Consider the following 13,171-nt stretch of genomic DNA (forward strand, 5'->3'; position numbering starts at 1 on the left):
TTGGGATCATAGACATGACCCCAGGGTCGCTCACTTGAGCTCAGAGGTTGCTAGCTTGAGCTCAGAGGTCGCTGGCTTGAGGAAGGGGTCACTAGCTCTGTGGGAACCCCCAATCAAGGCACGTATGAGAAAGCAATCAGTGAACAACTAAAGTGACACAGCTATGAGTTGACGCTTCTCATCTCTCTCCCTTCCCGTGTGTCCGTCTCTGTCTTTAAAAAATTAAATAAATAAACCAAAACACAAAAACAAAAACTTTAAGAACTTATCAGGAGGAAAAATAGTTTGTGAGAGATGTTTTATTATCAGTGTGATACTGCATGTTGACCTATGATACATCCATTTCCGGATGGCCATGTGCCCTGCAATGGAAGAAACTCCTGTGAGCGAGGAGCGTATGGAATGCAGAAAGAGTTCTGGTTGGAAGAATTCTGCTCAATGGAAAATTCTAAAAGAGCTATAAAATACTTGCCAAGAAGCCTTGAACTATATACCTTTTAATTTGTTTGGTTATGATGGTTGCCTTTATAAAATTAAATACTTCATTTATTCCATAGGTATTTATAAAACAGGCCTTTCAGTTAAAATTGAGTACTAGAGCACAGGACCATATAAACTCAAACCCTACCATTTTGTCTGAAACTTAATGTCTAATAATAATAGAAATGGATACTAAGAAATATATTTACAAATTATAATATATACTACAAAGAAAAATAGTAATGTGGTGGAAAGGAATTAGAGAGAAGGGTGGGGCAGGCGGGGAGGTAGGTCAGGAACTGAGACCTAAATGTTGAAAAGAAGCTGGCGAGACAAAGACCAGGCAGATAAAAGGTAGATAAACACCGTGAGGTGGGAAAGGTTGATAGACCTAGGGAACAGAAGGAAGGGCAGTTAGGGACAGGAACGAATTAAGGGAAAGAAAGAGAACCTTGAGATCGTTTTGAAGAATTAGGACAATCAGTGAGGGGATTTGATCATGGTAAGGAGCTGGAATTTTATTCCAAGAAAATATTGAAGGGGTTTAAACAGGGAAAAGTACTTGGTATAATAAACATTTTTAAAAGATTGCTGTAGTCTTTGTGTGGAAAGAAATTCGCGGTAAGTGAGAAAGGAAACAGGCTATGAACAATAGTGCAGGAAAGAGATGAACTGAGATAAAGGCAGTAGTATTCAGTGGAGCAGGAAGAAATGAACAGAGTTGGTATATTTTTTGCTGATAGGACTGATTAAATTTGCTGATGGGACTTGTATATGGGAGGTAAAGGGAAGGAAGTATTCTCAAATAATACGGATTTTAAAAAATTTTCAAATGAGTCTGTTAAAATGTAATATTTAATGCCAGTATTTTGCATGCTAGATCTTGGCAATTTTATCGTTTTTATTTTTTGTTCCTTTTTTTTTTTTTTTTAGGCTTATGCATCTGGATGTGACATTGTTATATTGGGAAGTGATTTTGAAAGGTTACAAATAATCCCAGGAGCTAAACACGGAAATATTCAAGTAGGATGTGTAGATTGTTCAATGCAACAAGGCAAGGTTTGTAATCTTGTGATAATAGAAGACATTTTTGAATATGGTTTATGCCAGGATAGTCTATGAAGTATATTTCCTATTGAAATACAGACTTTTTTTTTTTAATTTAAGGACAATGTAGCTACAAATTATTCTGGCTCACAGATGCAGATGCACCGTAAAGAACAAAATCCCTGACTCTCTCAAATGCCATTTTAGGATTTACAGGAAATCTATTCTTATATAATTTCTAAATAAAGCATAATCTTCTCTATGAGTTGACAGAGAACTTTAATACTACTTGTTACCTGTATTTAATACTTAGTACCTGCACCAGTCTAGAGCTTATTTACAAATTGATTGAACCAAAGGACAGGATGACAATCTTCCATCTATTTAAAAATAAACTACTGAAGGGAAATCATTTTGTTAGTTAGTTGTCTGCAGACAGATAATTACCTTTTTGTAACTTCTGAATAAACTTTGTACTAAAATGAAGATAGCCTTGGCCAGTTGGCTCAGTGGTAGAGTGTCGGCCTGATGTGTAGGAGTCCCAGGTTTGATTTCTGGCCAGGGCACACAGGAGAAGCGCCCATTTGCTTCTCCACCCCCACCCCCTCCTTCCTCTCTGTCTCTCTCTCCCCCTCCTGCAACCAAGGCTCCATTGGAGCAAAGTTGGCCCAGGTGCTGAGGATGGCTCCATGGCCTCTGCCTCAGGCGCTAGAATGGCTCTGGTTGCAACAGAGCAACGCCCCAGATGGGCAGAGCATCACCCCCTGGTGGGCATCCCGGGGGGGATTCTGGTCGGGCGCATGTGGGAGTCTGTCTGACTGCCTCCCTGTTTCCAGCTTCAGAAAAATACAAAAAAAAAAAAAAAAAAAAAAAAAAGAGGAAGATAAACTATTCTAAAGTCTATAATTTTTTTCTTAGTTTATTAAAACCTATAAGGAAAATAAAATTTTTAGTCTAGACTTCTGTTGAAATCCATGGGAGTCTGAAAAGACCAGAGTATCAGGCTTTATTGAAAGGAAGAAAGGTTCCCTGCCGGGCACTTCTCTGGGGAGAAGGACACCAGTACAGACGAGGGGTGAATTTTATAGAGTTTGGGAGAGCCTGAGGGCGTACTGAGTCAGAAGTTCTCGTATGTTCCCTTTTACGGTTTTACGGTTTCAGTTCCTGGAACACTTCTCCTTGAGAGGTTGACCAGCTTCCTGGAACTCTTCTGCCTCAGGGGCGATTATCCAGTAAGTAAGGGTGAGGCCAGGCAGCCAGGCAGGACAGCCAAAGGGGCAGCTGGAATTTCTGGTAAATTCATATATCTGTAATTTCTCAACTCTGTGGTATGATAAAAAGGAAAAGAGGTGGGGGGAAGGAAAGGGTATGGGGTTCAGGAAGGAGGTTTGTCTCAGACCAGCCATCTCCTGGAGCTACTTCCTGCTGTTATCCCTATAGGGGCCTCCTTCGTGAACCCCTCCCTGGGGTAGTTGGAGTAGGAGTTGTAAAAGCATTTGATTGTAGGTAATTCTGGAGATTTCTCTCATTCGGGCCTGCAGGAACTTTTGATAAAGAAAGGGGAAAGCATTAACATTAGGCACAAAATTAGGATTGGTCCTATAATTGGTGCTAGCATCGAAAACAAGGTTTTTCCCCCAATATTCTGATTGGCAAAGGTCTGCATGCGGTTCTGTAAGAAACTAGCGAACAAACGTAAGAGGCAGGTCCCAAAAGTTAGAAACATAAATAGGAGAGTGAGTGGACCAATGAAAGGCAATAGTCAAGACACCCAGTTTGTGTGAAACCACTGATTTTGTGTTTATGAATTTGCTGGGCTTCAGAGAGAGAGAGAGAGAGAGAGAGAGAGAGAAGCAATAAGACAGGGAAGTGGCCAGTCCTCCTGCCCCTAGACCTACTACTGTAGAGATTCCTAAAGCAACAAGAAGAGGGATTACTTGTACAGCTCGTTTGGTTCTTACATTGACGGGTAGTGTACTAGGAACTGGAAGAGGCTCATGGGGTTGGATTAGTTGATATTTGGGGTGAGATAGATTAGGGTACAGGTTTTTGTCCAATTAGTAGGGAGATACATAGGTGTTGGTCCCACCTATAGAAAGCCCCTGATTGGGTGAGGCAGGCTGAGAGGTGAATAGAGAATAGAAGAACAAGGGGTCGATTTCATTTCTCTGTTTCTGAACTCCAGATGGTCAGGGTGGAGGAAAGAGTTGTCCCAATAAGTGAGGAGAGTAGAGGATTGTTAGCTAGGGTGACTAAACATTCTTCGAAAACCAGTTTTCTGACTGTTCAAATTCTTTTTTCCTCTGTACAAACTTCCTACAATCTGCACAAACCTTCTACAACTTACATAAACCCTCAGCTTTCATGCACTTTCTCATCCAGAAATAACTGGCTTTCATAACAACTTGCTTTTTCCTTTTTCTTTCAAAAGTACTTCCATACCTTATACCTTCTATTATCAAAACCATACAATTCCTTTCTAGTAAGAACTCTTGATTTAAAAATCTTTAACTTTTAGTGACAATTAAGTTGACTTTCTTTTTACCCTAGTTTCCCTTTTCCCCAAGTCTGATTAAAAGAGTCCTTAGTTTTTCATATATTCGCCATATGTACACCAACTAGCTTCTGGTTTGTGGTTGGAGTAAGGCATGCCATTTTTCTACTTTAGTAGCAGTGGGAGTTGTCAGGATCATGGTGTGTAAACCTGTCCACGTGAAAGTCAGTTCTTGGGTGATGTAATGCTGGAAGCGCCTCTTGGACAGTCTTTGAACAGTTTGCTGAGTAACCTGTAAATCCTGCAAGGGGAAATCCTTTCCTTGGGGAAAGGATGGTTACATTTCTATACTTTGTAGCTAGAGTTTAAGTCCTAGTGACCACTGCTTCTAGCTGGAATTGGCAGCAGGTCCCAGCCTACAATAGGTATGGGGCATTGAGGCAAGAGGAATAAAGGAGACACTATACATTAAATAAAGTAACAATATCAGACTGTCAATACCCACAGTAGAGATCTTTGAGGGATAAATAAAACTCAAATATTCAGGCAAGGCATAGTAGATGGCCCTTGTGTTCACAAGAAATGAGATCAGTTTATCTGCTACTTGAAAGAAATACCTTAGGCTCATGAACGATGTCTTTGGGTCTTCAGTGGCAATTCCCAGCATGCTGGGCAAGGTCAGGTCACAGGTAGCTGGAGCAGGGCTAGAAGAGACTGACCCCTCCCTCCATGGAGCAAGGGGAGAGCTTACCTTCTTGTGTCCCTTTTCCACAGCAGTGATGTGTCCCTTGATGGGGCCGGGAGCCTGGCAGGCTTCAGTTCAATGACCTTTCTTTCCACTCTGGAGCAGGGCCCTGATGGAATCCTATGAAGGCCTTTAGGGTGCTGAAGCCTTTAAGAGCATATGCTAAAAGCTGGTATTTCCTGACTTCTTTTGGGCCATATTTGCCTTTTCTGTTACTTTCTTGGCCATTATAGACCTTAAAAGCCATGCTCAGAAGATCTCACTGAGGGGTTTGACTAAGAGAGCAAAATTGGGAATCCAGTGTCTAAAGAAGCCTATTAGACCAGGGGTCAGTAACCTATGGCTTGCAAGCCAGATGAGGCTCTTTTGATGGCTGCATCTGGCTCACAGACAAATCTTTAATTAAAAACATAATAACATTAAAATATAAAACATTCTCATGTATTACAATTCATTTTCTAGCACTCATGTTCATGGTTGCAGGTGGCTGGAGCCACTCACAGCTGTCCTCCGGGACAACACCAAATTTTTATTGTATGATGCATAATGTACATGGGTCGTTGTGAGGTCAGGAAGTAAACTTCCCTCCTTTTAATCAAGTAGTCAGCTAGCTAATTGCAGAAACCCTTTTGACTAAGAAGATGGCTAAAAGAAAAAAAGATGAGGAGTATCCTACTTTTCAGCAGGAATGGACAAAGGAATTTGCCTTTGTGGAGAGAGCAGGTTCTGCAGTGTGTCTAATATGCAATGATAAAATTGCATTGATGAAACGGTCAAATATAAAGCGGCACTTCGATACACGCTATACTACATTTGCATCAAAATATCCAGCGCGGGATAGCAGGAAGAAAGCATGTCAAGAGCTACTGTGCAGAGTGCAAGCTAGTCAGCAGCAACTCTGTGTTTGGACCCAACAAGATGACTGGAATTCTGCTAGCTTTGCTGGTGCTTTAGCAATTGTGAGAAATGGAAAGCCATTCACAGAATGGGAAGTATGCCAAAACATTCATGCTTGATGTTGCCAATAAACTTTTTTGGCAAACTTGATGTATGCCAAAACTTTACGACTTTTCAGATAAAGACAAGATAATCAAATGAATAAAAGACATGCCTCTGTTGGCAAGAACTGTTCACGATCATACCATCATGATAGCAAAGCAAATTGAGGCAACACAAGTGAAGGACATAAATGCAGCACCATTCTTTTCTCTTGCTTTGGATGAGTCAACAGATGTAAGCCATTTATCCCAGTTCAACATGATTGCAAGGTATGCTGTCGGTGACACACTATGTGAGGAAAGTCTTGCTGTTTTGCTTATGAAAGAGACAACAAGAGAGGAGGATTTATTCAAGTCTTTCACTGAGTTCACTAAAGAAAACATCTATCGATGGATAAACTTATTTTGGTGTGTACTGATGGTGCTCCGTGCATGGTGGGGAAAAACAGAGGATTCGTAGCACTTCTTCGTGAACATGAAAAGAGACCCATTCTAAGTTTTCACTGCATCCTACATCAGGAGGCACTTTGTGCTCAGATGTGTGGTGAGCAGCTTGGTGAGGTGATGTCACTGGTCATTCGGGTGGCCAACTTTTAAAGCTCGGGTTGCCTGAGCTTTAAATGATCTCCAGTTTAAAACACTGCTGGATGAAGTTGGGAATAATTATCCTGGTCTGCTTCTGCACAGCAATGTGTGCTGGTTGTCAAGAGGGAAGGTGCTCAGGTGTTTCACGGCTTTTCTGAGAGAAATCTGGACTTTTCTTGAAATGAAAAACATCGAGAATCCTGAGTTAGCTAATACTGAGTGGCTCCTGAAGTTCTACTATCTCGTGGACACGACTGAACATCTGAACCAGCTCAATGTGAAAATGCAAGGCGTTGGAAATACAGTCTTATCCCTTCAACAAGCAGTGTTTGCATTTGAAAACAAGCAGGAACTCTTCATCGCAGACATTAAAACAGGTCGTTTACTACACTTTGAAAAACTGGGAGAGTTTAAAGATGCATGCACAGCAAGTGACCCTGCTCAACATCTTGATCTCCAGCAGCTAATAGGCTTCATATCTCATCTCCTACAGTTATTCAAAGCACGCTTTGGAAAATTTTGTGAGCGCACTCATCTTTTTAAGTTCATCACCCATCCACACGAGTGTGGAGTGGACAGCGCTAACCTGAGTTACATCCCCGGTGTCTCCGTCAGTGATTTTGAGCTACAATCTGCTGACCTGAAGGCCTTAGACATGTGGGTGAATAAGTTCCAAGTCACTGAATGAAGATTTGGAAAGACTTGCATGATAGCAAGCAGAGTTGGCGAGCAAACACAAGTGGGGAGAAATGAAAAAACTTCAATCCACAGACCAGCTGATTGTAAAAACTTGGAACGTGCTTCCCGTCACATATCACACACTGCAGCATGTGAGTATTGCTGTACTGACAGTGTTTGGCTCTACGTATGCATGTGAGCAGTCTTTCTCACATCTAAAGAACGTTAAGACCAACCTACCATCACGTGTAATGGATGGAAGTCTCAATGCCTGCATGAAGCTTAACCTCACGTATGAACCAGACTACAAAACCATCAGCAAAACCATGCAGCACCAGAAGTCACATTAATGGTAAGAAGTACTTTATTCATCATTGGTTAGCAACAGTATTACAACGTTATTAAAAAGAATTCAGAGACTTATTGTACTTTAAAAGTGTTGGTCTTACATAAAATGCACACATTTACTTGTATTTAGTGTTAAACATATTGTATGGCTCTCATGGAATTACATTTTAAAATATATGGCGTTCTTGGCTCTCTCAGCCAAAGTTTCCCAACCCCTGTATTAGACCAAGGAATGAAAGAATTTGATTTGCGGTGGTAGGTGATTGGAGACTGCAGAGAGTCTGAGTTCGATCTAGGGTGAGACCTCAGGTGGTGGGGGTTAAGGTGATGCCCAGATAGACTATGGACTGAGAGTAAAGTTGAGCCTTAGCAGAGAAGACTTGATATCCCTTTGCAGCAAGGAAGTTAAGAAAGTTGGCAGTGTGTCTCCTTGAGGCAGGCAGGGAGGGGCTGCAGAGGAGTAAGTTATTTACATATTGTAAGAGAGTACTAGTTTCTAGATTTCATGCTGCTAAATCCTGAGCTAGTGCCTGTCCAAACAGGCATGGGCTGTTTTTGAACCCCTGGGGTAAGACAGTTCATGTAAGTTGCTGGGCTGCATTAGTGTCTGGGTCAGTCCAAGTGAATGCAAACAGAAAGTAAGAGTCAGGGTGTAGAGGAATGGTAAAGAAGGCATTCTTGAGATCTAGAACCGTGAAGTGAGTGGTGTTTGAGGGAATGTGTGGCAGTAACTTATAGAGATTAGGAACTACTGGATGGAGGGGAACTACTGCCTCATTGATTAGGTGTAAGTCTTGTACGAGGCGATAAGCCCCTGAAGGTTTTTGAATAGGAAGGATGGGAGATTCCATGGGGATGAGTAAGTCTTGATTTAAGAGGCGGGTAATTATTGGTTTAAGGCCTTAGAAACAGATACAGTTACATATTAAACAAAGACTTCACATACAAATTATAAATTTAAATGAGCATGCTTTGCTTGTTTTAATTAAAATTATACTAGAGATATTTTCTGACAAAGAGACAAAACAGATTGCTTACTCACACAGTTCAATAGACAACTCTGCCTTTTTAAGTTTTTTTTAATGGCAGGGAGTTGTCAGCATAGAGGGGAGGAAGAGAGAAAGCAGACGGATGGACAGCGTGGACAGCTGGATGGAAAGAAGGAGGGTCAGAATCTGCAGCAGGAGGAGGAGGAGATTAAAGTGCTGGTAGTGGCACCACGTGGTCAGAGGAGTCAAAAGGATTTGGAGCTCTGAAGAGAGGGGAGAGGACGAGGGGGAGAAGGGCATAGCTGTACCCAAAGCTGGTGGGGAGGGGGGAATGGTCAAAGAAGAAAAAGAGGAGGGGTTTAAGAACTGTCCGTGAGGAGGGAGGAGGGGTTTAAGAACACAGCGGAGAAGGGAGGGGCCCCTGGCCAGCAGGGTAGAAGAGAGACTGGTATTTGCAGGTGAATGAGAAACAGGATCCTGTGAAGGGGGGCCAGGGGGCTCCTGGAGGAAAGAGACCTGATTGAAATAAGTCAGCAAAGGGACCAGAGAGGGGTCCAGAGAGAGGGGTGCCTCCAGGGGTCAGGCAGGAGGGAAAGAGAGTTGGAAGTCTGCGGAGAAGGAAAGATTAGGAGCGGAGGTTTTAGGTGAGGTTTCTTTGGCCAAAAAACGGTCTGCGTGTAGAACAGGAGGCACAGAGATTAAGGACAGGAGTGAAGGGAGAAGAGAGCCCGCACGTAAGGAATCTCTGAGACCTTCTCAGTCCGGTGGCGAAAATTATCTAGGTCCCTCAGAATATTGTAATCGAATGTCCCATTTTCAGGCCAATGGGAATCATTGTCTAATTAGTATTGGGGCCATGCCGTGTTACAGAAGAAAATGAGTTTTTTTGGCTTAAGGTCAGAGAGGCCCAACTTAGTGAGGTTTTATATGAGACATCCTAGAGGGGTCTGGTCAGGAGGCTTAGACTCTGAAGAACCCATAGTGGAGACAGGTGAGCAAGAGGGGGCGTCCCCACCTTTTGTCACTGTCCCAAGAGGAGAAAATCTTTGTATGGGAGAGTTGTCCCTGATAGAGGTTGTCACCACCTGTCAGGGAGCTCCGAGAGAGACAGAGTGGAGAGGTTTGGCTAGGCACCTAGTCTTCCGTGCAGTCCACTGAGACTGAAAGTCAAACCTCTCAAAAGCTGAGGTGTGTCAGAGAAAACTGTCCGACCAGAGACAATTTTGTGGGAAAGAGAAGCTGACCCGGGAAGGGGAAGGAGAAGCTCCTTACCTTTCTGGTCCGGCAGGGGTTTGGGACAGGGACAGATCGCCGGCCAATAGATTACACATCCAAACAGAATCAGGGAGTAAGCCCGGGTCGAGCTGCTGCTGCCCATTGCTTCCCTGGTTGTAAGTTTGGATGGCAAAGAGGGATCATCCAGGCAGTTAGTACCCTGTCCTGGGTTTCGGCACCAAATGTTGGAATCCATGGGAATCTGAAAAGACCAGAGTAACAGGCTTTATTGAAAAAAAGAAAGAAACCCTGCCGGGCACTTCTCCAGGGAGGGCACAGGTACAGACTAGGGGCGAATTTTTATAGGGTTTGGGAGAGCCTGAGGGGGTACTGAGTCAGAAGTTCTGGTATGTTCCCTTTTATGGTTTTACAGTTTTGACTTCCTGGAACACTCCTTCTTGAGGCAGTTGACCAGCTTTCTGGAACTCTTCTGCCTCAGGGGTGATTGTCCAGTAAGTAAGGGTGAGGTCAGGTGGCCAGGCAGAACAATCAAAGGGCAGTTGGAATTTCTGGTAAATTCATATATCTGTCAACTTCCATTTGTTTATGAAAAGTAAAAAGTAACCTTGAAAGTAAAACAGCAACAACAAAAGAAACGGCATGTGATGCTATATCAGGTCAAATAGGGTTCTATTTAATACAAGAATTGGGAGAGTCCTAACTGATAGGCTGCGTGGTATATAGCTTAATAAAGCACCTGGCATAGGGAGCTAGGCCTAGGTATGGTTTCCTGTGGGCTATACTGGCGTGAACTTTACAACTTTATTTAACCCTTTAAGTAGTGAATTTTTTCATGCTCGTTGACTCCTGGGAGTGAGTTTTCTTTCAAAATATGAAATTAGTTCCAGTTCCAGTTTTATTAACTTAAAATCATGTTTGTTTGATAACCAATTTATGGAAACAATAACATACATTTGCCCTTTTTTAATGTTGCCTACACATTTTAGAAATATATCAATTGAACTCTGTATGGTCAGGAGGCAGAAGGACGTACATGAACGTTCATACTACTCAAACAGTTAATATTTATGCTAGGTAATTAAATACGCAGTTTGTTTTTTTTACTATATGATGCCACCAGAACATTTTGTGTGAGGAACCAAAGTGGACCCAATCCTTTTTTAAAATGTCTCAGGTAGCGTCTCTCCTCGAGATTCCAGCGGGGTCAGGCAGCTCCCTGGAGAGACCAGTTGATTCGGGGTGTCTCTACCTGGTGACATGAAACACCGGATCCCGGACGAGCCCCCATATGATGTAAAGTACCGTACCCCAGATGCTGTAAAGTACCGTACCTCACTCCTGTGGGTTTACATAGAGACACCAAGTCTAGGTGAATTTTAAGGGGTTTTATTAAAGGAGGAGATTTATTAAATATGCCGGCCACATATGGCTAACACGGGGCAGTTGCAGACCCAAATCGTGTGCGCCAAATGCATCTCAGGCCCTGGCTGGTTTGCTCAGTGGTAGAGCGTCGGCCTGGCGTGCAGGAGTCCCGGGTTTGATTCCCGGCCAGGGCACACAGGAGAAGCGCCCATCTGTTTCTCCACCCCTCCCTCTCTCCTTCTTCTCTGTCTCTCTCTTCCCCTCCCGCAGCCGAGGCTCCATTGGAGCAGAGATGGCCCGGGCGCTGGGGATGGCTCTGTGGCCTCTTCCTCAGGTGCTAGAATGGCTCTGGATGCAACAGAGCGATGCCCCAGAGGGGCAGAACATCGCCCCCTGGTGGGCATGCCGGGTGGATCCCAGTCGGGCGCATGTGGGATTCTGTCTGACTGCCTCCCCGTTTCCAGCTTCGGAAAAATGAAAAAAAAGAAAGGAAAAAAAATATTCATAACAAATGCATCTCAGAGGCTGGTTATATACCCTTGATCACACACGCTGGGGGGAGCATGACATCATGACACAAGCTTGTAACACTTGCTTAGGGAATCCATAGACATGAAAACTTTCAAGGTAATACAATCAAAGATATTTACAAATCTTTTAGTATCTATCTCCCCTCCTTCTCCTAGAGCAGGGGTCCCCAAACTACAGCCTGCAGGCCGCATGCGGCCCCCTGAGGCCATTTATCTGGCCCCTGCCACACTTCTGGAAGGGGCACCTCTTTCATTGGTGGTCAGTGAGAGGAGCACATTGACCATCTCATTAGCCAAAAGCAGGCCCATAGTTCCCATTGAAATACTGGTCAGTTTGTTGATTTAAATTTACTTGTTCTTTATTTTAAATATTGTATTTGTTCCTGTTTTGTTTTTTTACTTTAAAATAAGATATGTGCAGTGTGCATAGGGATTTGTTCATATTTTTTTTATAGTCTGCCCTCCAACGGTCTGAGGGACAGTGAACTGGTTTCCTGTGCAAAAAGTTTGGGGACCCCTGGCCTAGAAGTATTTTACTCTCAGGATTCCAGGAAGTGGGGAGGAACTACAGTCAATGCAAGGTGGCATGTAAATTCTGTCTCTTATTGAAAGAGAAGTAGTTCCTCAGTTAACCTTTATTTTAGATTTAAAACTAAATGACCCATTGTCCTTACAAGCCAGAAACTTCTACATTCTCCTCCCTCCCCTCCTCAAAGGAAGGGCAGGACAGGAAAGCCTGACCTTTCCTCCTAGAATATCAATATTAATTTTGCAACTTTTTGGTACCTTACTACACACTCACCCTTCCCTGTTCCTCCTGGGGACACTCAGGTGTCAGCAGCCTTGAGACACACACCCAGGCTGTGCTGGGGCAGTGTGGCAATGCACCACTGTAGCCCTCCCACCTGAGACAGAACAAACATGAACAAACATGGGGGGAAGGAGCTCCCAGAGGTGTCACTTTAAACACACACATTCTCCAGCTCCCTGACTTCAATTTGTCCTTATTGGGAAAGTAGCTGTTAGGCTTGCTGGCCGGTTAACCGGGGGCAAGCACTTTGCCTGATTGATGCCTGAGCTTGTGGCAGCACGTGTGTGTGTGTGTGTGTGTGTGTGTGTGTGTGTGTGTGTGTGTTTTCTATGTAAGGCTGCAGGTGCTTGTGCTCAGTATGGATTGCAGAGGGCGAAGGGCGGATTGCCCACCCTCCCTGTGAGGGACCCTTTTGCTGCTTGTCCGTTTGCTGCTGTGAGAAGAGGGTTCCCCCTGCCTGTCTGCTCCTCCGCCCTTGAGAGAATCTATTAAAACGGGAGTGGCTCCACGCTTCCCTGCTCCGCAGTTTCTCTACCATCCCGGGGTATCCAATGTGGGCCGGCCTGGCCTCAGCCACCAGCACTACAGTCACGGCTACTGGAGCCACTCTGAGGTCAGCATGCCGGGCTGATCCTTCATAAACATACCACTTGCAGAACTCTCCCAAACGCGGCTCCGACCGTGCTTCTGCACGGCTGGGTCAGGTCCCCGCACAATAAAGCAAAGGTTCAACTCTGCAGTCCAACCCCTCGCTGGAAGCACAGCAGTCAAGTGCAAGGCGGTGAGTCTGACCTCGCCCCTCTCCTATCCGGGCCACGACGCCCCGCCCCCATGACGCCAACATGCCGCGCCGCCGCCGCTGTGCGTC

The 13,171-nt window shown here is 44.1% G+C and overlaps 1 long non-coding RNA gene across 1 annotated transcript; it reads right to left on the bottom strand.

Annotated features, from left to right (window-relative positions):
* Window positions 1-2,517: 2,517 nt before the first annotated feature.
* LOC136306366 (uncharacterized) lies at window positions 2,518-13,112 on the bottom strand. The gene is made up of 3 exons (XR_010725641.1): window positions 12,951-13,112; window positions 9,637-9,841; window positions 2,518-3,071 (listed from the first exon to the last, which is right to left on the bottom strand). It is a non-coding gene; the product is annotated as an uncharacterized lncRNA (long non-coding RNA).
* Between the last annotated feature and the right edge of the window lie 59 nt (window positions 13,113-13,171).

The sequence above is a fragment of the Saccopteryx bilineata genome, chromosome 5, assembly GCF_036850765.1.
Source record: "Saccopteryx bilineata isolate mSacBil1 chromosome 5, mSacBil1_pri_phased_curated, whole genome shotgun sequence".
In the NCBI taxonomy this organism is placed as follows: domain Eukaryota; kingdom Metazoa; phylum Chordata; class Mammalia; order Chiroptera; family Emballonuridae; genus Saccopteryx; species Saccopteryx bilineata.